A 27,761-nucleotide genomic window follows, 5' to 3' on the forward strand; every position below is an offset into this window, starting at 1 on the left:
TAAAAATCTAATCTAAGCTAATATGTTAGGTTGTAAATTATAGATTATATATCTAAAATATGAAATACATTTTATGAAAAATATTTATGATAACAAATTTGCCCAATTTAATAATTTCAATTAATTATTTAAATAATATCTGTCATATTAATTCTCTAGTTAAAACTTTATTTTTAAACTCTAGTTTAAATTTTATTGTTTCATTTTCTTTAATCATATAAAAATAATAAAAGTGATAATGATATAGAAGCTTGTATTTAACAGTTCTTACATTCTTTGAACAGAATTACCCTTCTACATCAAAATAGTCCTGGAATTTCATGGCACCATGTAATAAAGCTCAAACAATTACTTGTTATTTTGTTTCCCATGAAATAAACCTCTAGATTTTCGAAGTGCAGTATCATATTTTTGCTACTTGCTGCAGCACTGAACTATTCTGGCCACAACTCCCGAAATCACTATTACTATTCTTAGTGGAGCACCGTGAGAGCTCGTCCTAAAGATATAAATGACACCAGATGGCCTGAGAACCCGATACTTTAGTGGAGACCTGGCATTGTGTATAAGAAAAATGGTCTAATGATAAAATCACGGCAACATTACTTCCTTCTTCGAACAATATTTCCAATAGTAATCTAAGCCATAAATGTAATAGCAGGTCTAACACTACAGGCAATATTAAATTGAAATGGCAAATTGCAATGCTAGGAAAATTGTTATCAGAGGGATTGATCTACAATAGTACCAATATCACAAACTCCCAAATAAATGTTCAATAAAATGATGCTTCACTATTGTGTAAGCCTCATGATAATTATTTACCCGATATATAGTACTTTAAAAACTCCAGCCACCTTTCAGATGTTAGGGCAAAACATAGAGAACTGAAATGAAAATACATTCCTTTTTATGTTCCATGGAATTTTTACTTCACAATATATTTTGTGTCTCATTCTAAAAGACCAGACTCTCAGCCATAAAGAATTAGACTGTTTTTGTACTGAATTCTTAGAAAATATTAGTTCTTGGCTATTAATGTGCTTTAGCTAAAGAGAATGAATTCACTGCTTCAAAGGAAATGTGAAAAATTTAGAATTTTTCAAATCATAATTTTATTTTTTTTTAGAATTAAAATTGTAATACTTTTCACAGTCCCTTTCTTACTCCCAGTACCTCAAGTACCACTCACTTTCTTCCTTTTTGAAACAATGACTTCATTTTCTTTAGTTGTCTTATAAATGTCTTAAGACATAAATTGGATCTGCTAAGTCTTATTACTATTACACTTATTCATATTATCTTGGGTCTGATAACTCAATATTGGAAAACTAAGAAAATATATTAAAAGACTGCTATCTAATTCTTATTTATCATGGGACAAAAAAAATACCTAAAAGGCAAATTTCTCAGTTAGTATATTTAGCATCATCTATATTCGTCAGTGTGTGTGTTATTGATAATAATATATCCATACCTATTATCTGTCTTATAAGCTTCTAAAATATCTCTGTTTCACTACCATTACAAGCTATTCCAAGAATCTTAAATGGTTCAGATAATAATGTGTATTTTGTTTATTTTTTTAGGTAAAAAATCAATGTTGATTTCTGGGGGTTTGCAGATAAGATCCCAAAGACTATCAGAATAAACACCTGGGTGCTAAGGCAGAGCTAGTTTCAACAGCAGTGAAGAGTAGATGCTCATATTTTGCTTCATTTGTTTTTCTTCATTGAACCATAAATAATGACTTAGGTAAGACAGTTCCATGTTATTGTGTGATGAAATGGCATTAAAAAGTCAAAAAATAAAGGAACAGATGTAACAAATGGTGAACATTCCTGTTTTGCCAACTGACTACTGATCATAGTTTATCACCATCCTCTCTTTTTCTCATATATGTTTCGTAATCAGGTCTACCCTGAAGGAGATACCCCAAGTGAGAAAGGACAAGTTCACTGATAGTGATAGGAAGTTTGTAAATGCACTTCAGGTGCAGCTTCTATTTTAAACAATCAGGAAACCAAAAGAATGCCTTAACGCTTGTCCCATATTCAAGATCAATAAAGTATGAGGGACACAGTAGCCACCATAAGCAGTAGAGTTTGTGAATGCCAGGAGTGGAAAGCAGAGATTTTACTGCCATCTTCAGCCCCTCTTGGAAGACATAGTGGGGTCTATTTATTAGGCTCTATTAGGGGAGACTGAAAGTCTCTGGAGATTGGTCATTTAATGATCTAAACTGAGTGTATATATGATTTAAACACATGGCCAAACCCAGCCACTGGTCAACAGCATAAAACATAACAGTTCTAGATTTAAATTTGCAGTAAGGTTGAAATTACATGTGACAGTTGTCTCTCTCTGCAAATAATTGTATATGACAGCGCTGGAAAAAGGTAATATGAGTTACAGTTATTCTCACTATGTCCTGACTGATGAGTAGGCAAAACCAGTATCATTTGCCGTGTAAGTAGAAAACCCTAAGTATATTATTTCTCTGCCTCCAAGAAGACAAAGTTATTTTCACACTAACCACAGGGACAATTCAATATACACAATTTGGTTATTTTGAGGGATGTAATTCCTGATTTCTATTTTTATCAACAAAAATAAAGTTCTCTTTAATGTATGATTGTAATGAAATGGTAAAGAAATATAACCGTAAACCAGGAAAAATAATATTATAGTAGCAAAATACTACATTTCCATTTTTAAAATACAGTGACCCAAATGTGGTGAAAACTGAAAAACATTTTGCAATTAGTTTAACAAATATGTCTGATGTTACTCAGTTTATTTTGAAAACATAACTTTTCAGATAATGATCATAAAATAATTTCAGATAATTTTGAATGTTATATAATATTGATGTTCAATTATCTTTCTAGAAGCTGGACTTACATACACCATATTAAACATTCAAAAATCTTTTTTCACATGACACTCTGCATTGATCACTGTGGCACCACATGCATGTTGTATATGATACTTTGGAACACAATATAATTTAGCTTTTTTTCTGCATTTAGATTTGTAAATTTCCCCTCATTCAATACTTAAGTTTTACAATGAATGTTATTGCATACTGTTGTTGGTACTGCCAACATTATGGCAATTTCAGTTTAAAATAAAGTTATCTAGTACAATTAGTTTTATGTGCATAGAACTTATACCAGTATAAAAAAGCTAAAGTTTTATTATTATTTATAATATTAATAAGATGATAAGAAATGTAACAATTTTTACTTGATATAATAATAACAAAATCTGAATCATGGTTCTGTATCTTTTTGCCTATAAATGTAAATTACATCTCAGATGGAATATTATTTTCTGGTAGCAAAGGTAGAAGTTAAGTTTTAATTTCTTTTGCATCCTACCCACTATTTACATAAGTATGCATAAATGTATACAAAAACTCCAAAGAGATATAAGAGCACATACACAGTAAACAAGGAATATTAAACACATTTGGTGGGTAAAATGAAATCTGAAACAATAGCTGAGTAATAAGAATATTAAGAATAACTGAAGACATATCGTTGAGGTGATATATTTAAATGCAACGGGTTTTACTTTGTGAAAAATTATCTGAAATATTTCCATGAATGAGATTCGATTATCTGCTCTGCAGGAGTAATGGTCTATATTAATCTGAGCAGACGTCAGTGGAATTAGATCATGCCTCCTCCCGCCTTTCTTTTATTACCATGTCAGCATAATATTCAAAATGTCTCAGCAAACTTTACCCTCCACCACTTGAATAAGTAGATTTGCCAGGTGCAGTACTAGCAGGAGGCCTATAATGTATTTAAGTTTGAAAATGAGACAATTATATATCAAGGTTCTGATTGGCTACATTTTAATTTGAGACCCATCTGATGTACCGATTTAGCTGGTGGCTTTCTGGAGAAACCTCCTACACATGCACCTGTTCGTTTATTAAAACAGAAACACCTTGCCAGGGGTGAGAAAAGGATATTGGTCACAGAAACCATGACAGCTTGGTCCCTCTGCTCTTACTATTGATTACATTTCTTGACAGTCGCATGGGAGGTTAACTGCTAGCAGGCAATTAACACCCTTGCAAAATAATGAAGAAAACATAATTATATTGGGAAGCCCCAGAGACTGTTTGTAATCTTAAATGTGATATCCCTGAGTCTCTTTCAATATCGATAGCAAATCAAGTATCTTTTTTTTGTCAATCTAGTCTCTGCCTGTGACAAAAGTAATTATTAATGTATTATATCCTTATGTCAAATTATTTAAAAGAATCCTCAATTTCCATTAATCTAATTACAAACTTCCCCAAGGAAACTGTCAATGAAAACAGATAAAATTTGCTTTGTATTTAAAGATGCTATTTTAGGAAAAGATATTCAAAATTATTGAGTCAGAATGCTTCCAGTATCAGCTTGTAACTTTGATAAATTTATCCCTTTCCTATCACAGAGTTGTATCTCAGTGAGTCCACTCTAGAGCCAGACCACTGAAAACATCAATTTCTGCTGTGTCACCCAGAAGTCATATGTCCTCTAGGAAGGTTATTAGTGCTATCGGGGAGATAGACTCTGCTTTGTGAAGTTGAGTACTGCATGTGTGCTGCTTCTAGCAGTTCCATCCATTATGATCACTTCAGTCATTCTGGTCCAGAAATGGACCTCCAATAAATAATATACCTCTTTCCTTTTACCTTGCCCTCACCCAGGAAGTGATATAAAGGAATTGGTGCCATTTTTTTTCTTCAGCAATAACTTATATCCAATTGTCTAGCCACAGAAAGCAAATATACAACTTTTGAAAAGGGAAAATGGCAGTAGTCACACTTTCTTACTGAATGAGTTTGCCTGAGCAAATGTTGTCTGAATCCTAAATGAAGGCTCCTGGTCTATTACATCCCCTGAAAGCAGTTACCTCTCTATCTCATCTTGTCTTACAATACACATATGCACAAATAGTCTCCTCAGACTTTGGAGCTAAATAGGAAATTAGATAGCAGTCATAGCCATTTAACTTTTGTTTGGGTATAAGTTTTACTATTTTGAAATTGGAAAAAAATGCTCTCATAATAGGGAAAATTGCTGAAGACAAAATCCCTATAGTCCTGAAATATTTTGCACATGAAAAACAACATATTTATAAAATTGTATATTCTCATAAGTAATAAAAAGTTAGGTTTACATAATATATCAAATGGTTAGATAAATTTGTTATATTTAGCTTTGCAAAAGACCAATACCTTTAACTCAAACTATTTTTTAAATGCATTCTGTTTATAACAATTTCGGGGTACACTTTCTTTAGCTTACCATTATTCAATGCTAAGCTGCTTTGTTTCACATTGCATTTTAAAATAATGAAATCCACAGAAACCTATGCTTTAGTGGACAGCCATTTTCCCAGGAATATATGGGGAGAAGAATTGTATTTTCTCTTTTTTTAAAAAAAAAAATAAGTAGGACACAAGGTTGGATAGGAAGGGAAAAGAATATGATAAACATATATTGTACACTCTTCTCAAATGACTAGTGGAAATAATAAAAGTTATTAAATGAATAAATGGAAAGCAGTAGAATATTCTGTGTATGTGTAATTCAAGTAAGTTATTATAATGTGTATCCTTCAATTCAATACAGTACACTACACAGTGATGAAATTGATGTAGATACACATACATATCTAGAGATCCACACACACATTACTACATACATACATATCTACTATGTACCTAGAGTTATATGTATTATGATTACATAAACATATTATCATCATAATGATAGTAGAGGGCTATTTCTTCACATCAGACATGGGTAACATAAGCACCAATTCTTGTTTCTTAAATCTCTGAAAAACATTATTCATTTTGTCTATCTACATCTTTTTTTTTTTTTTTTTTGGTTTCTCTGTGGCTTTGGAGCCTGTCCTGGAACTGTCTACATCATTTTAAGTATGTCACATAATGAGGACAAGAATCTATGATCTTAAAGACTGGCTTCCTTTTCCTCGTTATGATGCCGTAGAGTAGAGCTTTATCAGAGTAACTGTGGATCCATGGTAAAGAGAGTTCTTGGGATTGATGAGTAAAATTGTATAGTATGGATGTACCACATTTTGTGACTTATTCCTCAAGAGAGGTATTTTAGGTCACATGGAGTTTTTACATATGCAAATAAAGTAAATGTATTTACATAAATGATGGTTTCATTCCATCTGTCATCTCCACTTTCATTTCACTGCTTATTTTTACTTTGTCATTTCTTCTTTTCTGTCTCTCTGTTCATGAAATTTTCAAGAATCCCATTGTTTTAATTGAAGCACTTAGGGTGCTTCTGTTCATGTAGATTTTGGTTGAAATTACCTTTAGTTATTATATACCATATAAATTATATATTATGAAATGTACAGTATATTAGTATTGGTATTTTAACTTCACATAATAAAATAAAGTTAATTCCTGCTAAGACCTATCACTATGATTCAGTTATAACTATAATTAAAGTTTTTTCCTTCAAATATCAAATAATACTTCAGATTCTATTAAAAGTTTTGACTCTATTTGTCATTTCTTAGAGAACTCAACAGAAAAAGAAAATCAATTGAACATATTCTTATTTTCTATAGTTTTTATTTTATCAGAAAACATCTTAAAAATCTCTTTAGTTTGTGAAAAGGATGGTTGAGATTGTTGTTGTTGAAACTGTTTGCTATGTCTTTCCCAACAGAAGAAAGTTGTCACTTCTTTCTGGTCTTCATGATACATGAGTAAACATTTGACTTTGTTTCTACCATTTGCTTCCAGATACAGGAATTGGATGTAACTTCCTGTTATTGTGTGTGTGTGTGTGTTTTAATATTTATTTATTTATTATGTATACAATATTCTGTCTGTGTGTCTGCCTGCAGCCAGAAGAGGGCATCAGATCTCATTTCAGATGGTTGTGAGCCACCATGTGGTTGCTGGGAATTGAACTCAGGACCTTTGGAAGAGCAGGCAATGCTCTTAACCGCTGAGCCATCTCTCCAGCCCGTGTGTGTGTGTGTGTGTGTGTGTGTGAGTGTGTGTGTGTGTGTGTGTGTGTGTGTATTTATCCACTTTGGAATACATTCAACCTTCAGATCGGTTAAACATATATCTTGGCCAGGTTTATAAAATTTTTCTTAGATCTGAGCAACTTTTGTTCTGTAATCCTTGTAGATCTCTACTGAGACAGAATTTGAACATCTGTCTGAGTTCCAAAGTTACTGAAATATTTTAATTTCTCATTTATTCCCTTTCAAAGTGTTCACCTCACAAGCATTTTTAGTCTATGTTTTTATGTTATTAAGCATTTCCAATGAGTTTTTTTTAATTTTTTAGTTATAACTTTTACTTTTAAATGACAAGTTGAAGCTCCTATTAACATGTACATTATTGCTGCTTGACAGAAGGAATGAATGAAAAGTTTATCAAAAAGTAAGGTATAACTTGAGGTTAGCTTCTGAATCCCTCTCTTGTTTTGCCAGAAAGTCTTTAATTCTGCTGGGCAGGGTGCTGGCTACTCTGTGTAATTATCATGATAAGCCATAACTATTGGAAAAATTTAAAAAAAAATGAATAAAATGCAGAAATATTTTTCCAACAATAAAATCCAAAGTAAAACTACACTGAGGCCCCCTCTCATGATAATGGCAAGTAAAAAAGAGACTAATAACTTATTTTAAAAGAATGAATGGAAATAGAAAATATTATCCTGAGTGAGATAACCCAGACCCAAAAAGATGAATATGGTATGTACTCACTCATTTGTGGACTCTAGCCATAAACTAAGGGCATTAAACTTATAGTTCACAAGCCCAGAGAAGCCAAATAACAAGGTGAACCCAAAGAAAAGCATATATAGATCCTCCAGGAAACTGGAAGCAAACCAGAATGTTGTGAGCATGGGGTTGGGGGTGAGGTTGGAGGAAGAGGAGAGGGGGAGAAGGAAGGGAGAAGGGAAGGACTGGCAACAGCTTTGGGGAGTGGGAGGGTGGAGATGGAAAAAGGGCATATATAGGAACAGCGAAGAAGATACGCTGATGATTATCTCAAAAATCACCATAGAATCTTCCTCTGGTGACAGATGGAGATAGAGACAGAGACTCTCATCAGAGCAACGGACTGAGCTCCTAAGGTCCAGTTGAAGAGCAGAAGGAGGGAGAAGACGAGAAAGGAAGTCAGGACTGCGAGGGGTTGGTCCATCAACTGAGGCAGTGTGCCTGTTCTAATGGGAGCTCACCAAATCCAGCTGGACCTGGTCTGAATGAGCATGTGATCAAACCAGTCTCTGATTGTGGCTGACAATGGGGGCTGACTGAGAAGCCATTGATAAAGGCACTGGGACTTTTTTTTATGGCATGTTCTGGATTTTTGGGACCCTAGTCTATATGGATGCATAGCTCCCTAGGTCTGGATGTAGGAAGGCTTTGGACTTCCCACAGGCAGGGGTTCCCTGCCCTCTCTCAAGCAGAGAGGGAGAGGAAGGAGGGGTTATGGGGGAGTGGGAGGAGATTGGGAGGGGGGAAAGAAGTGTATATATTTGAATGGAAAATAAATAAATAAATAAATAAATGTCTGTATTCTGTCAATCATGTTATAAATAAATGCTGATTGGCCAGGCAGCAAATAAAGGCGGGAAAACCAGACAGGAAGTAAAAATGATACAATGAGAACAGGAGAATTCTGGGAAGGAGAAAGTTGATTCCTCCCACTCCTGTCCAAATCACTGAAGCAGCAGGATGTGAGCTGCCCCACTGAAAAAAGGTACTGAACCACATGGCTAACATAGATCAGAAAAATGGGTTAATCGGGATGTGAGAGTCTCCCAGTGAGAGGCTAGAGCTAATGGGCCAATCAGCTTTATAACTTATAGAGATCTATGTGTGATTTTCTCTGGGACTAAACAGCTGGGGGGCCGGGCTGGACAAAACCCCAACAACAAACAAACAAGGCAGCCCCCTCATGTTACATAAAAACAAAATAAAACAAAAAAGCACCGAGTATCTGAAGTCCTCTTCTGATATGCATTTGATGAATATCAACCATGAAGGCAAAACACCCCCACACATAATGGGTGATAATATCAAAAATACAAAAAGAACATTATAATCCATCCCCCACAAAACTTAAAAGTTCTAAATTAAAAAAAATATTCAGGCATATTAATCTTGGAAATATATTTGATTTAAATGCCTGTATGCACAAGAGATACTTGTATAGCCATGGTTATTTCAGAACCATTAAAATGATCAAGGCAAAAAAAGACAAAAGTATATGGTATGTATGTAAAAATGGAGCATTCAGTCATGAAACTGAATGGAATTCTGTCATTTTTAGGAAAACTTTAACATATTTGACCTGTAGAGGGGAAGCAGTAATAAACTAGGAAGAACTGGGTGTGAGAAGAGAGAGAGGGAGAGAAAGGAGGTATGGAGGGAAAGAGGCATGCTATATATGAAACCAACTCTTTGTATTATTGGTATTTGTTAATAATTAACAACATAAAAATGATGTTTCTCACATAAAAGAATTCCTGATAATTTTATTTAACAAGGTTTTAAAACTATATCTTATGTTTTTCTTCTGCTGGGAATTTTTTTTTGTCAGTGTTGAAAAGTGTTTCTGAATTTTGTATGTTGATATTTAATCTTGAAATTATATTAAATTTATTGATTTCTGAGAGAGTTTTAGTGGGGTATTTAGAATTGCCAATGTATAAGATCTTGTTATCTTCAATCAAGGTGAACTTCATTTTCCATTCCAATTTTGGGTGATTTATTTGTCTCCTCTGCTTGGTTTCTTTGGCTGAGATTTCCAGTCCCATGCTGAATGGCAGAGTCAAGACTTTCCTGTCTGGCCTTGCTCCAGACTCAAGAAAGACTTCCAAGTTTTTACCATCCAGTAGAACATCTGTTGTGGGATTTTAATTTTGAGGGTTTATGCTGCTTTATTGTGATTTATACCCTCTTTCTTGAGAAAGTTTTATTAAATTTCATCAAATATTTTGTAGTGTCTGTTAAATTATTATGTTGCTGTATTGAGTTGTTAATGTGATATATTACTTATTTACTTAAGTTACACTTTCTTTGAGTGAATTTCACTTGATTTTGTTCTTGAGTTCAGGTTGTGAATATTGACTGAGGATAACTGCATGAATATTCATTGTGTTCATATTGGGTATTGTTTCATAAGTTTTTCTTCTTTATTTGTTTCTGTTTTCCTTGTCTAGATATAGCCTCATGATAATTTTGATGAGGAAAAATGACTTGTATATATACCATCTTCTTAAATATATTTTAATGTTTGAAAATCCCTTTTTATGTTTTTCTTTTTGATTCATCAACACAGTGTTCTTCTATGTAGCTTTGGCTTCTTGAAACTTGCTCTGTAGATAAGGCTGGTCTTGAACTCAGAGAAGTGTTAGCCTCTGCCTCCCAAGTGCAGTAATTAAGGGTGTGTGCCATAAGTGTCTGCCAAGAAGTATAATTATTTGTAGTTTAAATTTTTAGAAGTATATTGAAATATTTACTTTCAAGTATGAACCTCATAAGATTTCCTGTTTATTCACTACATATTATTTTTAAAGTATTTATTTTTTGAATAGATATTTCACTTATATCATTCTCTTTCCGATTCAAAATTCTCACTTCTATTCACCTTGTTCTCTTCCAAATTCATGGTCTCCTTTTTACATGATTGTTAACGTATAATTTCATGTAGGCGTTTAATGCTGTATGTTTCATGTAGAACTTCTAGCATACTTCTTACAACTCATATAGGTTAATATTTCTTAGTTTGTCTCAGGATTATTATTTTTTCCTGTTATTTGATTTGGGATTTCCATCTGTATGCAATGAATATGATTTTTTTATTGCCATTGTTAAATAAAGAAACTTCTTTCAGACAACAGGTTAACATAATATACCCTTGCTGGAAAATATATATAGAGAGAGTAGAATCTTACCAGTAGGCCATGATCCACGTGGTAAAATACAAAATAAAAGAAATAGGTTAATTGAGATGTAAGAGCTAGCTGGAAAAATGCCTAAGCTATTGGCCAAACAGTATTGCAATTAATATAGCTTCTGTAACTATCAGGAAACAAACAAGCAGTGTCTGCCTACAGAATAACATGCTAGTGTAGGGCAAGAATTTCCTATATTCTATAAATGATTTTATATTACTAATTGTAGTAAATAAGTTTTGTTTTACATAATTCAGTTTATAATTTTAATTATAAAGGTAAATTATAAGAAGCTCTATTAAGAAAAATATTCAGGTTTTATTTCTTCAAGTAAAATAGTTTTATTATGCATATTGAGATGAAACTTTTTAAATAATTGACTAATTTATGTATTCCATAAATAATATAATCATCACCTAATCATCATTAAATGTATTGTACTTTCCACAAAATTTTTCTTAGCAGATTGTGTAGAACTGGTCATATTTTTAGTGAAATATTTTTAAATGTTACAGTAACTACCAAATATCTTAATAAAAACACAGATAATTACAGCTGTATAAACTAGATTTGCATATGGAAAAGATAATGGAAGCCTTTTCAAATGATAATACTCAACTGCATGTAGAAAGGAAGCATGTGTAGAGTACCTCCCTTTAGAGCTGTGAAATTTACCACTGAAGTCCAGTGAGGAACAATAATTCCCTGCCTCATTGGTTCTTAATTTTTACTTTGATTCAATTTAGCAACACCTGAAGGCTTGCAAATTCCCCATGTCAAGAATCCATCTCACACCAATCACATCAAATTTGGTTGAGATGGAAGACACACATTAGTATTTTTAAAGACCTCCCAGAATTTAATATGAGTCAGCTTGAGAAGTGGCATTAGGACTATGATTGACATTAAGAGAGTGAATAAGCTCATTGGAGATTTTGTTTAGGTAAAAAAAAAAAATCTCTTAAAATTATACTTTCAATTTTTAAAATCAATTCTCATAGTAAAATTTAAGTTTTTAATGAGAATAGATACACAGAATAAATAAGTATATCATAACTTAAGTAAATAAATATTTATTTAATTACAAGATACATATTGCTATTATGTATATTAAATGAGAAAATTTATTTGAATATTTAAGAATGTTTGAATGTGTACATTAATAGATTAAAGGAAAAGAGATCATGAGTATGAAATAGCAGGATAAATTGAAAGATAAGATATGAAGAAGAAAGGGAGAAATTATGTAATCATATTATATTCTTAAAAAGTAAAATTATTATAATCAACCACAAAATTGCTATTTTTCAACTGTCTTAATTTTCACTCTGTGATCTATATTCATTAATTACTGTAATAAGATTTGGAAATTTATTTTTAAGATATGAGCTTGAATATTATTAATACCTTACCTGAATTTCAACAGTGAAGAGAAAGTATCGGCATATTTTTAAGCAATAAAGAGCTACCTTATCATTTTCCATAAAAAGTAGCAATTTGTGTTCAAATGGTTTTTGAGGTTATTTATTTATTTATTTATTTATTTATTTTGATTTTTGAGACAGGGTTTCTCTGAAGTTTTTGGTGCCTGTCCTGGAACTAGCTCTTGTAGACCAGGCTGGCCTCGCACTCACAGAGATCCGCCTGCCTCTGCCTCCCGAGTACTGGGATTAAAGGCGTGCGCCACCACCGCCCGGCTTTTTTTTTTTTTTGATTGAGGTCATTTTTTAAAGATATATTTTAGGTGAAATTGCGCATATGTGTGTGGAGTTGTGTATAGGTATATGCATATGAGTGCAATACCCATGGAGATCAGGGGCATCCAATCCTCTGTATTTAAGGTTGTTGAGAGTTGTCCTGTATTTTACTTGTTTTGAAAACTAAAATTGAGTCCTCCTAAAGAGCAGCAAGTGATCTTACATAAGAGAAACAAGTAAAAAATTCAGAAAATCATTTTTCTTATTTGTCTTTGTGATTCATATAGAAACTACATCAAGGAATACTGTACAAATGTACCCATCTTATTATTCTCTCAAATATATGGGTTATCTATATTTATAAAAATCATATCAATCTCATTGTTTTGAAATGAGTGGAATACTAAACAATAGATTTCCTCAAAGTTAATTATTTATTAAGCCTGAAACTCAAATTGTTACTGGATTTGGGAAAACCATCATTGCTGTAGACATAGTGTTTCCACAAACCTGGACTTAATCCTAGAATGTCTCTGTGTTCTCAACGTTTAATCTTTGCACAAGTGTCCTAATTATAGATCAACACCTTATTTATAAATCTTCCCTAAGAAAATTTAGAAATTTTAATTCTTTTTCAGACAATTTAAAATAAAAAAATCTACCAGTATTTGTCTTATTTTATAAAACAATAAAGTATTTCTCAAAGATCTGCTATAACTATCATTAATTTCATTATCAAGAATAGGTTTCTACCTCAAATTTGTTTTTAGAAGATACCAATTTTCAATCAGATATACTATAAATAGATGAACCACAACTCCATTTTACTATTCATTCAAGATTTTTTTTTCTAGTGTTCACACAGGTCTCAAAGGCTTAACAACTTTTGCTTAGGTAAGCATTTATTATTCATTTTTATTTATTTATTTATTAGGTCACGCATTAGTTTTAGTCTTAATCATAAAATAGGCCCCTAATGTCACCAAAGAGATGGTTTATGGAGTGATAAAAAAAATAAATAAAAAAAATTCCAAACTCCACCAAAATCAGGAAGAGGCAAAAAGAAAGCAAGCATTCTGTAGAGATTGCAAAGTATTCAATATTGTGTGTTTTTTGTTTCTTCCTTTCTCTCTTTCTTTCTTTCTTTTGACATATTGGTTGTGAATATTTGCTCACACAATTGTGAGCCTATAAATTTCTATTACTCCCAGTCACCAACATAATTTTTGAAACATTGATTGCTGAGAAAATAATTTTAACAAACTTGAAAATCACTAATTCTAACTGATAGATGCTAGATAGAGATTTCTTATTGATTAATATGGCCTCATCAGTAAGATATTGTTGACACCCAGACACTGTTTCCAGAGCAAAAGAAATCTTAATACCTAAACTCATACTATTTGTTTTGGCAGAATAAATGGGAAGTACTTTATTCTGTGTACTATTGTTAAAATGCTAGACTCAAATAAGCCACTTAAGCACCTGCTTTTATGAAAAATACTATTTAAATAGATTAATTCTAGAGAAGCCCTGGAGATAGTGGTGGAATTCCCCAATTTAGGATAAACAGCTTCAGTGTGGATTTTTGAAAAGGAAGCAGCTGCTAATCTGCAAGTAGTCGTAGCTAAAGTCTGAAGGCCATGAGATTTCTATGTTCTGGAAGAAATGAAAAGCAAGGAACAGATGGCTAGCATAAATAATTCAAAGGGGCTTCCCAGTCACTTCTTTAGGGAAAAACTGTGTTGAACTATGTTTACAAGGTTACTGGCAATTTTTGGTAAACAATACATTTCTGTTTCCTTTTCTTGTTTGCCTTCAACAGTAAATTTAGATACAATACCTCTACTCTTTTCAGTGCTGGATCTATACAATACCACATCCAGCATGTAAGGAACATGTTTGTACATCATAGGCACACATATAAGGACAGAGAAAAATATTGCTGAGGATAAATGGGCTTTCTTTTATTTCTCAGAAATTTATGGAAACACAAAAAATAATTGAAGCTTGTTTCCCATAGCATTTATTGCTTGGTATGTCTCTACACAGTTTGTCTCATTTGATGCAGGAACAATATAACTCTGAAATTAGTCTCTTAGTGAAAAAAACAAATATATGATACTAGCACAGTGGTTTTGATAATTATTTTGAGTCCCTGAATTTTATGATAAAGTTTTTATTTTACCTTCTCTTAGAAAAAATGATAATGATTGTTCATGAGAAACATTAAAATATTTTTTTCCTCTTTTGGTTTTAAATTTTCCTCTATATGTGTAAAGAGTTTCTTTGAAAACTGATACTGTAGCTCAATGAGACAGAAATTGTCAAAAATGGGCAAAGCCTTGAAATCAATTCCCAGCAGTGTAAAGATATACATTTTTTACATTTTATTTTTTTTGAGAAAAGGAAAAAATAGTTTCCCCCTCCTCCCAGCGTCGATTTCCCTCCCCCTCCTCCCACCCTTCTCCCCCTTCCCCCACTCCTCTCCCCCTCCTGATGAGAAGCCAAGGACAATGGCACTGGGTTTTGATCCTACTTCATGTTCTGGCTTTGTGGGAGCCTAGCCAGTTTGGATGTTCACCTTCCTAGACATGGACGGAGGGGGGAGGACCTTGGACTTTCCACAGGGCAGGGAACCCTGACTGCTCTTTGGACTGTAGAAAATATTTTTGTTTGCTTCTAATTTCCAGGAGGATCTATATATGTTTTTCTTTGGGTTCACCTTGTTATTTGGCTTCTCTAGGCTTGTGAACTATAGGCCTAATGTCATTTTTTTATGGCTAGAGTCCACTAATGAGTGAGTACATACCATATTCATCCTTTTGGGTCTGGGTTATCTCAGGATAGTGTTTTCTACTTCCATCCATTTGCATGCAACATTCAAAATGTCATTATTTTTTACTGCTGAGTAGTACTCTAATGTGTATATATTCCACACTTTTTTATTCATTCTTCCATTGAGGGGCATCTATGTTGTTTCCAGGTTCTGGCTATTATAAGTAATGTTGCTGTGAACATTGTTGAACAATTGCTTTTGTAGTATGATTGGGCATCTCTTGGGTATATTCCCAAGGGTGGTATTGCTGGATCCTGAGGTAGGTTGATTCCCAATTTCCTGAGAAACCACCACATTGATTTTCAAAGTGGTTGCACAAGTTTGCATTCCCACCAGCAATAGATGAGTGTTCCCGTTACTCCACATCCTCTCCAGCAAAGACTATCATTGGTGTTTTTGATTTTAACCATTCTGACAGGTGTAAGATGGTATCTCAAAGTTGTTTTGGGGGAGTGGGAGGGTGGAGATGGAGGAAGGGTGGATATAGGAGCAGGGAAGAAGATATCCACATTAAGGGAGCCATTTTAGGGTTGGCAAGATACTTGGCTCTAGAGGGGATCCCAGGTGTCCAGAGGGATGTCCCCACCTAGGTCCTTGAGCAGCAGAGGAGAGGGTGCCTGAACTGGCCTTGCCCCACTATCACACTTATGATTATCTCGATTTATCACCATAGAATCTTCATCTGGCGACGGATGGAGATAGAGACAGAGACCCTCTTCAAAGCAGCGGACTGAACTCCCAAGGTTAGTTGAAGAGCAGGAGGGAGAAGATGAGCAAGTAAGTCTGGACTGCAAGGCCTTGGTCTACCCACTGAGACAGTGTGCCTGTTCTAATGGGAGCTCTTCAAATGACAGAATGAGCATGCCACCAAATTTGACTCTCTGAATGTGGCTGTAAATGGGGGCTGACTGAGAAGCCATTGATAAGGGCACTGAGACTTGTTTCTACTGCATGTACTGGCTTTTTGGGACCCTAGTCTATTTGGATGCAAAGCTTCCTAGGCCTGGTTGTAGGGGGAAGGGTCTTAAACTTTCCACAGGACAGGCTTCCCTGCCCTCTCTTAAGGAGGGAGGGGGAAGGAGTGGGGTGAGTGGGAGAGCTGGAGGGCAATGGGAGGAGGGGAGGAAGTGTAAATTTTTGAATAAAAAAAAAAAGAAAGTTCAAGTTCAATAAAGCATTATGTAATATAAAAAAAGAAAAATATTTTCATGTAACAAATAGATATGTGGATACATATTACATATACATATACATGTCTGTGTTCCCTGAAGTCTGCACATCTTTATTATACAAGTATCCCTCCCCTTATCTAACTAATGTCCACTTCACTGTTTTTACTCCTTTTATGAAAACATGCCAAGCAATTTCTCAGCTATAAAAATTTCACTATATTTTCCTTACAGCAATCCCCTTTTCTGTCATTTTCCTTACCAATAATTTTCAAAAAAATTTCTCTTCCCTTTTATTCTATTTAATTGTTTGTAAAGTCTTAGCAGCAGCCAAGACTCACTTGATTTGATAGTGTCTGACAGAGGGGACATTTGGCATGTTATCACTGCTAAAATGTTTTAAGTATCAACTTTCTGAAAGACTGATAGAGGCTTTCATATCCCATTGACAACTCTGATTTATGAAATTTTTATTAATCAAACTTGCTCTTTGACAATTTCCTTCATGTATATGGTACATTGTGATTACTGTCACACCCTATTCTTTTTGACATTCCCTCATCTCTTCTCATCCCTTTACCAGATGTATGTCTTATTAAGACATGCAATTATTATTTTTGCTTTGTTTTCTGACCAGCTAACTTTAACTAAAAACTTCCGTGTGACTGTGGGCATAGAATTGTCCTTTGGGACTTCAATATCACCTTTGAAACTAAGAATGTTCAATATTGCAGTTCTGTTCTAATATAGTAGTGATTAACAGATTACCCCAGACTGACTTCAAAGTTTCTGCCACGCTTCTAAGAATAATATATTTCGATGTTTCTTTACGTACCACTGCAAGTTCAGTGTTCCATAAATGACATTTTTAACAGTGTGCCAGATATACCATCAGCAGTGAAAGATAGGTCTAGATCTTTTAGAATCCTATATACCAAAAAAGTAAATAAGAATTGCTGCATTTTTTCAATGGGAAATTTAGTGAAATTTCTGGATATTTATTTCATATCCCATTTTCTGGGACTGTAAAACTGTAGTGTTCAATAATCCTTTAAAATATTTAAATACATGTTTGAATTTCAAAGTAAACAATTTCAACAGTTCCTTGAGTGATAATTCCACCATGGAAACACATGTGAAGATGCTGATTTGAAGCAAGTAAAAAGATGTGATGACTAAATGCATTAATGTAGGGTTAAGACAGCCCCTTGAGGGGGCGGGGTTTGCCTCGGGCGAATGCCTACAGCTAAATGGGCAGGCAGGAGGCGGCTCTGGCCCCTTTCCTTCCTACCTCCTGTGCCACGCGGGGACTTTTGTTCTGTAAGTTTAACATTAAAGTGTAAATATTCTTTAGTATCTGCATTGCATTTATTTACTCCGATACAAATTAATGGCTGTGTTGGTAATTGTTTATGTGTACAGCAGGCAGTATTATCTAACAATTTCTTTATGTTATGTCATAGAGAAGTGAAATCTTCTTAAACTCTTTTTTGAATTTTTGAGAATATGGATCTTAGAGATAGATGGAGACCATTTTAAAAGTGATCATCCATGAGAAGAACGTAAGTAAAAACTGGGAAAGCTATGAGCACATATTACTTAAATGACTCATACACAGTAGCATGGGTAAAATAGACATTATGTGGACACACTGTTATAATAACCAGAACTACAGGATTTATATTTTTTTACATAAGACTCATTGTTATCAGATTTCATATATCACTCCATTATTCATAAGCATCTAGGGCATTGAAGAATTACTCTGAAATGATACCTAGCTACCACAGATCCAAGTTGAAGAGACCATTCTTCCAGTGGAGATCAATCTCAAATTCCTGGATGGTGTATCTATTACATCTTTATAAATATGTAAAATAAAAATATTATTTTTCTCTTAGGCTGAGTGGAGTAGATAAAATTCTGAGGATGATGGCATTTGCTTGTCAAAAAATCAGTGACTGAGGGTAAAGTGAAATTCAAAGTAAAGAAAGAAGACAGAGCTAAAGAAAAAAGACAAATTAAATTCTTCAATCCTGTAAAATTCACTTCTTCCTGTAGCATAATTTCACACAATGCAAAACATCTAAAACTCTGCCCAGATAATACATATATATTATTTCAAAAAGAAAGAAAAATCTAAACTTCTCACACTGCCACGTGACAATCTGTAATTGTCAGCCTCAAATGTGCATCAGAAAAATGTCACACAGCCAATGACAGAAGTGTATCCTTTCCTAAGAGATCCTTAACATTACTCCTCACCAACATACAGAGACTCATCTAGTGTCTTGCACCATCCAGAACCTTCCTTTGTCATTTACAGTGTAAAAATGCAAAAATCTAGCATGCCAGATAGATTCTCAGTTCTGTTCCCAAGTGAAACAGTCCTGAACATTTTATAAGTCAATTCTGACTATTCCTAATTACATAGGCCCTAAGTGTAAACTTTCCTGGTGTTTGGGCATAGACACTATTAATATTACGTTGAGATGAATTAAAACATGAAAAAATAAAAAAAAATTGAATAAGAAAAAAATCACAGAATATATTCAGTTACTGCAATATCTACATCTGTTTTCAACCCATAGAAAGGTCTCACACAGGGGCTGATGTAGAGTTTTGGACTGGTCCTGAAGCATGTAGCATTTTATGAAACATTTGCTTTCCCTTGTGAGTCTTATAAAATAACGTGTGTAGCTAAAACACAGATACAGTTACCAGATACTAAATACCTATGAAACTTCAACAACAGAAGAAAACATTTAACCAGAAAAGGCAATGTTTACAGACTGCATAGACAGATTCCAGACCTCTTAATAACTCCTCTTGTGTTATTATGATGGCAAACTTAACATGAGCAGCTGCATGTTTACAAGCTATTTTGTTACACAATTTATCTATGGGAAGCATGAGTTCCACATTATCTGAAATCCCTTCTTCTTCTATTCCATATTGCCAGGATTCCTGTACAATTCAAGCCAAGCTTATAATCAGTCCTTTAAAGCAATCATTGTGAGACATGTCTAGACTAATGTGAGTTACAGTATAGTTGTCTAATTAGGTGGGAATGTAGTTCTTTAAAATATTGCATAATGTGGTAGCCATTAAAATCTGTGTTTAATTTTTAAAAGAATGACTGAAGAATATGGGAAGAAAGAGAATAAATAATATTTTTTAAAGGCCATGAATTACAAATAGATTTTGCTTTTCAAGAAGAAATATATTTCTTGTAACTCTAACGAAATAGATGCCTCTAAAGCCGTCTTGCCTCTCGGGAAGGATTTTCACATCCCAGAATGTTATTATCAAAGCTGGCTATGAATTGTAAAATGTTGAGAAGTTCAAGCATTGTTTTAAAGATTGTTGAACAGATGTAGCTTCCCTTAGGAGATTTGCTTGATGGTAAATACGTTATATTTCATCCACAGTATAAGAATGAATATAACAGAAAGAAGATAAGAGGAGATAAAGAAGACAAAGATCAGGCTTAAAGCATGTTAGCATTTTGATGTGGATGTTCTTATTGCAGAATTTTAAATAAACAAGCTGTGAATACTTTTCACCAATAAACAATATCCCATCAGAAATATCACAGAATAATGGGGATTTACATTTCTGATATCTATTGATTTTTGAATATTATGTTCCCTAATTATAAATTATATTAAATGATAAAGACTGTGGTTTATTTTAAATGTAAAATTCTCACATGTTTAGAAATTATTTAATGTACATTTTTGTAAACAAGAAAAATGAATTTCACCTTGGTAAAAGATAACTGAGTACAGATTATCTACTGGTGCTAACCGTACTAAAAATATTACAATATTTGCAGATTTTTTCCTTTCTAAGTAGCATTATTTGTATTTAGATTATTGTTAGAAAATTCTAAGAAGAAAATTGTAATTCAGACATTTGAATTCAGATATGGAGAGAAAAGTCATATAACAAGGAATACTTGTTTATTTAAGAAACATACTCTAGAAATACAAATTTTGCAACACAAACCCTTTAAAATCTTTAAAATGTATAAACAAAATGAGTTATGTTTTGTTAACTGTACTTAAAGCAGTAATAAATTAATTGAAAATGTAGAAATGTAAAACTAGGATGAGGATTTAAGGAAAATAATTGTAATAGTATGTAGCCATTGAAGAGGCAGGTTTGAGAGAGAGCAAGAATAACTTAATCATCTGAGTGGGCTTACTAGATCAAGTTTGCGAGTTTGTTTTGGAGACATTCAAATATTGTGTAGTTAGTACAGACCAGTTGATGTCTAAATCACTTTTGTAGCATTGAAAGGTGAAATCACAAGAAAATTTGAGTCTGAAATAATTCTCTCAAATATATGCAATATTTAGTCATTGCAGTTTAAGCATAGACTGATTCAATTTGGCTGTTTTTTCTCTTTGAGACTGATCATCTAAGTTTGATGAATCAAATAATAAATTGGGAAATATGATTGATTTCATGAGTTGTTCCCCTATCTTTGAGGTGTATTCATTTAACATAATAAAGTTTTTCTCTATTCACTATATCACATACTTAAAAAAAAAACAGTTTCTGGACCCTGAATCCATTATATTTTGAGATTTGACTACCATGAGATAGAGTCATTAATAGTTTAAAAATTATTTGAAACAGAGTAGTCTAAGAAGGTGTAAGATCAAACTTACAAGAATTATATGCAAGAACAATAGATTCATATACATGTAGTTAAGCCTTCTCTGTGAAGAAGACTGTCTGCCAGTCCCTAAAGAAGACTCAGATTAGTGGACAGAAATCAAAAGTTCACACATTTCTGAACAAAAATAAGTTGTTATCATAGGAGAGAGAACATATTAAGTAACCAATGTCTTTCTTTTTAGACAGGTTCAAAGTCAAAATCTTTAGCTTTGTAATGTTCTGAGTTCTCATTCACTGGGACAGAATGTGTACCACCAACTCTAAGCTTAAAGATATAGAGGATTCTTCATCAGGTAAGTTTGACAAGCTGATGACCAGCAGTCTTATCTGTTTTAAGAGTTGAGACATAACTTCATGCTTCAATGATGTTAGTGAAAATTTGTCTTTTTTATTCTGTGATGCCTTGTGTAGCCAGGGTGACAAATCTATTCAACCTTTGTAGGACAATACTTGAACCTAGTTCATATAACACAGCTTCCTGAAATCTGGACAGAACACCACACATTTGTTTTGCTGCCAATTAACTTCAAGATCCTTCCACTCACACTTTGTCAAGTCTTTCAGCATAGCACTAACTTTGCCAGCACAGGGGTTATTTCTTCTTTAAAGGTAGCTGTTAAGATCTTGCTAGCAAGATAACAGAAACAAAATGGGATGTGCAGTGACAGACCATTTAGCTGTGTGGCATCTGCTAGGTGTTTGATATATAGGTGTCACTGAATGAGAATATAACAGTGTTGTTCAAACAAAATGAAAAAATATCTTACAAGTAGGAAAATTCTGCAAGTCATATTATGCTGTTCCACAATTTTATAATTACTGATGAATATAAGATTTTGAATTGTGGCTGCATGTGGCTGCAGAAGAAACACTGATATTTTACAAGCCAGGGTATTATGACACTAATGTATTGAAAACGTCACTATTCACATGGCATTATGCAGACTGTACAGGCTATACTCTGTATACTCTGTACTCTGTATACTATGAATATGTTTTATTACCATTGGTTAAAAAATAAGCCACTGCAGCCAATAGCAGAGAAGAATACACCAGACTGGGAGAGCTATAAAGAGAGAGTAAGTGGAGACAGAGGGACATCATGAAACTTTAAATAGAGAAAGACACCAGAACACAACCTTCTGGGAAAGCCACAGTTTTGTGGCAATACACAAATTAATAGAAATGGGTTAATTTAAGATGTAAATGTTAGTTAATAAGAAACCTGAGCTAATAGGCTTAACAGTGTTGTAATTAATATAGTTTCTGTGTGATTATTTGTGGCTGGGCAGCCAGGAAATGAAATAACAGTCTCCTTTTACAATTCAGAATTGTATATTGTGTAAATATATATAGTCAAGCAGTGTAAAGGTCCACAAATTTGAAGATTTGAAGTAGAACAGTGAATAATATGAAATAATTGAAGGAAGAAAAAGAACAGTTTTAATTGTATTAAAATCTCAAAAAACTACTGGTTTTAAAACTATACATAGACCATATATATTAAAAACTAGAAAATATTAACAATTACTGAACATATCACGGCAAATTTCAGCTCACTTGTGGTAACTGTATAACCCATTTTATCTCTAATTTCTTTTGTTACTTTATAAAAAAATGAGAAGATGAAATGCTATTTTACTGCCAGTATTTAATAAAACCACAAATACCACAAATTGCTAATCAACTGCACATTTCATGCATAAAGTAAATTAACATTTTTATATTATTGCAAACATTTTTCATTGCGTTAACATAATTATTTTTATCCTTAGCAGTGTCATGGTTGCCACTATGTTTTGATATAGTTTATGCTCCTGGGATCCAATCAGCAGCCTCTCATTTGATCAGTAAGGGCTGCTTGTAATTAGCATTAGTCTTTGTAATAAAATGCAGAAAAGAGGCACCTGAAGTTACTGAGGAATTATGAGGTTTATGGTTTCAGAAAATTTTGTCAACAATCGTAATTGCCTCTAGTCCCATATGTGATGATTGATCATGTGTTGGAGGAAAGTGCTCATACATGACTTCTTGTAGCAGAAGAAGCAGATGGGACACATTGAAATAATCACCCTTAAAGCACTAAATTCTATAACCTAATTCCTCCAACAAGGTAAACCTATCCAGTGTCAACTATGTTCCAAATACACAATCGAAATTCTAATCTATCAATATGTGAATTATTATATCAGATCCAATCAAGTCAGTTATGCAACCATCTTGTAAACCAACTCAAAACACAAAGATTTTTTTTTTTGGTAGGGGAACATCTATAGCCACAAATTAATTTGTACTACAAAAATCCATTATCTAAAGTATTGCATATAGATATAAAATGAATAATATTGCTCTTGACAAAGCATTGTGTTATATAACAGTGGTATTGTTTAGTTTGGGCCAATTTTTGGGCTCAGAACTTATTAAAATGTGAAAAACTGCTTGCGATTAAATATGTTCATAGCTTTCTTAACTGTAATATTTTTAAATGTACAATAATAGAAAGAATTATTTTAAAGCAAAATGTGTTTGAGGCATGGAAGCACAAACCTGAAATTCCCAGCACTTGGGATGTGAAATCAGGAGGGCCAGGTATTTAATAATCTCTTTGGCCTTACACAAGTATTAAGACAGCTTGAGCTTCAGCCCCATTTCAAACAACAGCAATAGCAGAAAAAGAATAAGAAGAGTAAGTTCGGAAATATTCCTTATACTTTGCTTTCTGTCATAATCTACCCTAATATTAGCCACGATTTATAAGGCAATTTGGAAAATGTAGTGACCATTTCACATTACTCCTTACTAGAAATAGTCAAATATAAAGGTCACTAAATGATAGTTTTCATTGTTGCAAAATTTACAAATATCAAGCTTATCTTTTTACATCTATTGACAAGTAATGTTTTATGTCCTTATGTTCATATCAGCATGAATTAAACTTTGCTGAAACAATGAATATTGCTAAAATACTTCTAGATTTCACAGAAAAAATCTGAGTTTTAGCCCTCATCATGGAGCCAGCTACAGATAGCAGGCGACTAGCCTTTCTATTGTCCTACTTTAGTAACACAGGCAGTTCGTCTTCACTTTCTGGTACGTCATCAGTTGTTTTGACTATAACCTAAACCTAGCCACAATCATTCTTCTCCAGGCTTCCTTAGTTCAGCAATCCACACAGTTTCTATTCACAATCCAATTACTAAAAAAAGCCACATGGTCAAACAACCTTAAGATGCTATGTGATCAATTACCAATGGCTATGTGTTATGTATTTATTTGGTGAAGAGCACAAATTAAAACTTCATCTATCATACAAATTTCTTTCAGCAAGTTTAATATTATTTTTCCTATATATCTTTGCAGTTCTCAGGATTGAACCTCATTATACTAAACAAGTACAATACCAATTAAATATATCACCAGCTCATTTTTGTAAATTATAAGTATTTATTTTGAAAGCCATAATTATTAGATATAAAATGCCACTCATGATGACTCAATATTTGACAATATTCTCTTACTAATGTGCATGTATGCAAAAATTTGAAACTCTATGAATTGATGTTTTATAATGGAATAATTAGCAAGGCCATTCACATAAATGCAATTCAGTTAATTAGGCAGCTATAAAAAATATCTTACTTATGTGTATTAGCAAAATGATTAATTTAAGAATGTCTTTCCATGACAATTTTATTAATAAAAGTGTTAATATCTGCTCTTACTTCAAATGCATGTGTGTGTTTGCATGTGTGTGTGTAAAAAACTCCAGGGAAAAAAGAATATTTTTTTGAAAATAAGCAAAAATGGTTTCCCGGTGTAAAAAAAAAAGAACATTGTGCAAAATTGTATTTATAAAATAATATATTAGAAAATTTATAAACTGCTACACACAGTGCAGGGGAAGACTTTAATAAAGCCCACATAGCCATTATGAGGTTATTATGGAAGCAACAAATTCACTGAGGGCTGATAAACTTAGAGTTTCAAAAGGGCTGGAATTAAAATACCCATGTAAGTAGTAACAAAATTATAGGTGAGATCATTATATATACTTTCATAAATCTGACTACTGAGTCACAAATGATACGTTTTTGAATACACAGTTTTATTTGTTGATCTTTCCATAGTCTTTGCCAATCAAAACAACAAGATAACATTTAAAGAGGTCACTGCTTATCTTGTTTATGTAACACTAAGTATAATACTTGAATTCTTTGTTTCTTGATAAAACATGTGTTCCAGTAAATTAAGACTTGCAGACAGATTGAAATAACTTATAAACTGATATCAATTCTATAAAGAGATATTTTCTCATGATATAGAATTTAAAACCAATGAGAAAGAAAATCATATATATGTTTTCTGATGTATCTGTATGTTCTACTATCTTATTCTGAGTAGTAATTCAATACAGTTGATCATGCTTTAATTTTCATTGAAACAATAAATTACACAAAACCAAAATAAAAAAGGTAACCATTTAAACTACCTATATGACATTCAAAACCATCTAGAGAATACTTATGCTCTTTAAAAAGCCTTTCTACATGTGATAATTGTCTTTCTGGGTCTGGGTCATCACATATACTTACTCATAAATGGATTTTAAACATAAACCAAAGAAAAGCAGCCCACAAATCATAATCCCAGATAATCTAGACAACAATGAGGACCCTAAGAGACATACATAGATCTAATCTACATAGTAGCAGAAAAAGACAAGATCTCTTGAGTAAATTGTGAGCATGGGGACACTGGGAGAGGGTTGAAGGGGAGTCGAGAGACAGGGAGAGGAACAGAGAAAAATGTAGAACTTAATAACAATCAATAAAAAATTTTCTACAGTACAAATATTGAAAATCATGTTTGACAGTTATTGTGAGATTCTCATAAAAATAGATCATAGCAAAAGCACAAGAAACATTTAGCCACACATCTGCATTATGCCTGCATTTTACTCTTATCAACAGACAATATATATTTTGATCTATAAAGGTTTTGTTCTTTATAGTACACTATACATGGTTCTGTATAATGACACGAAAAATATGTTTTTTTTTTGCCCCACAGAACCATCAAACCCTTCTCCTTTTCAATCTCTTGGAAGGCTAACACAGTTTCAACCGGGAATGGAAGATATCTGGGCCAACTGGAACAGGTAAGAGGTGTTTGGCAGTAAGATTCAATCTCCTAAACAAGCATCATTGCGTAAAACACCTGCTTGGCACTGTATAGACATTTTACTTCAGATTCAACTAAAAATTAATTGAAGTACAAAATAAAATTTGTTAATGTCAAAGTTGTTATTCATAATATATTAAATACTATACAGTTAAATGCCATCAGTGTGAAAACAATAATCAACCAAACAAAATTGCTTGGAAACCAGTTGTTTTTTCTTCTGTCTTTCTTGGAACTGCAAACAGCATTTTGTGCAGATATTATCTAAAAATTAGTGTAGAGCCAAAGAGAAAATCACAATATGTTAAAAATATATGTTTTAGTCCAAACTATATTGCAGTTTGGTATTTTAAAACGAGGCTTATTTTCTTGTCCCAACTCTAATTTAGCATCTTTTTTAAGGGATTATGTGATAAGCAAGTAGTTGCTACAATGATGTAACTCACAAGAAAGCAACATTGTTTTATGGTAATTTAATGAGTATAGTAATTTCTTTATAGATCATCAGTCTAAATAAAGTTACCACACAATAACTGAAACTGCTGAAATTTTAAAAGAACAGTGATGTGCTAACGTCCATGTGGCATATTTTTGTCAATAATTCTATAATTTTTCTGTAATTCTGAAGTTCAACAAAGAGAACTAAAGAAAGAAAAAGGGAGAAATCAGACAGAAGTAGCAGTGTAATAATTCAGGTCTAGAATTTTTTTAAAAATGTACCCTGATTAACATTTAAATAGAAATGCAAATAGTATTCAGATTGATTCATTGAATAGGAGTTGTACTCTGTGCAAAATGCCTATAAAGTTTAAAAGGTTAATAAAAAGTGTTCCCAAATGCTTTTCTGGGAAGAGTACTAGATAAACTGTACTCACGAAACTTTTCCAATTCTCACCATAGATTTGGCAAATGACATTACTGGGACAGGAAAATTATTCTGATGTTAGAGTTCCATAGCAAACACTAGACAATACAGGTCTAGTCAGAAGAGGACAGACCTAAAAGGAGATTCTTATTTACTGACTGAAGTCCTCAGCAAATACTACCATTAGCATTTCAGGACTGGCCCTCATTGACTTGTTGTATGTCTTGCTAGTTTCTTCTGAATGGGAGTGTTTCATACATTTGATTATTCAATATGCTGTATGTCAGTGTGGAAAACTACATGTTGGTTACTGTCATGGTATCTGGGATTGGT

At 33.0% G+C, this 27,761-nt stretch overlaps 1 protein-coding gene across 1 annotated transcript in view; it reads right to left on the reverse strand.

The window, feature by feature from the left end:
* Window positions 1-11,030, reverse strand: part of LOC121455184 (BMP/retinoic acid-inducible neural-specific protein 3) — a 77,130-nt gene extending 66,100 nt beyond the window's left edge. The window contains exon 1 of the mRNA XM_041662785.1: window positions 10,989-11,030. The gene's annotated coding sequence lies outside the window, so the exon portion shown is untranslated. The remainder of the gene's footprint in view (window positions 1-10,988) is intronic.
* Between the last annotated feature and the right edge of the window lie 16,731 nt (window positions 11,031-27,761).

The sequence above is a fragment of the Microtus oregoni genome, unplaced genomic scaffold, assembly GCF_018167655.1.
Source record: "Microtus oregoni isolate MIOR12 unplaced genomic scaffold, Mior012 000013F_ref0000133, whole genome shotgun sequence".
NCBI lineage: Eukaryota > Metazoa > Chordata > Mammalia > Rodentia > Cricetidae > Microtus > Microtus oregoni.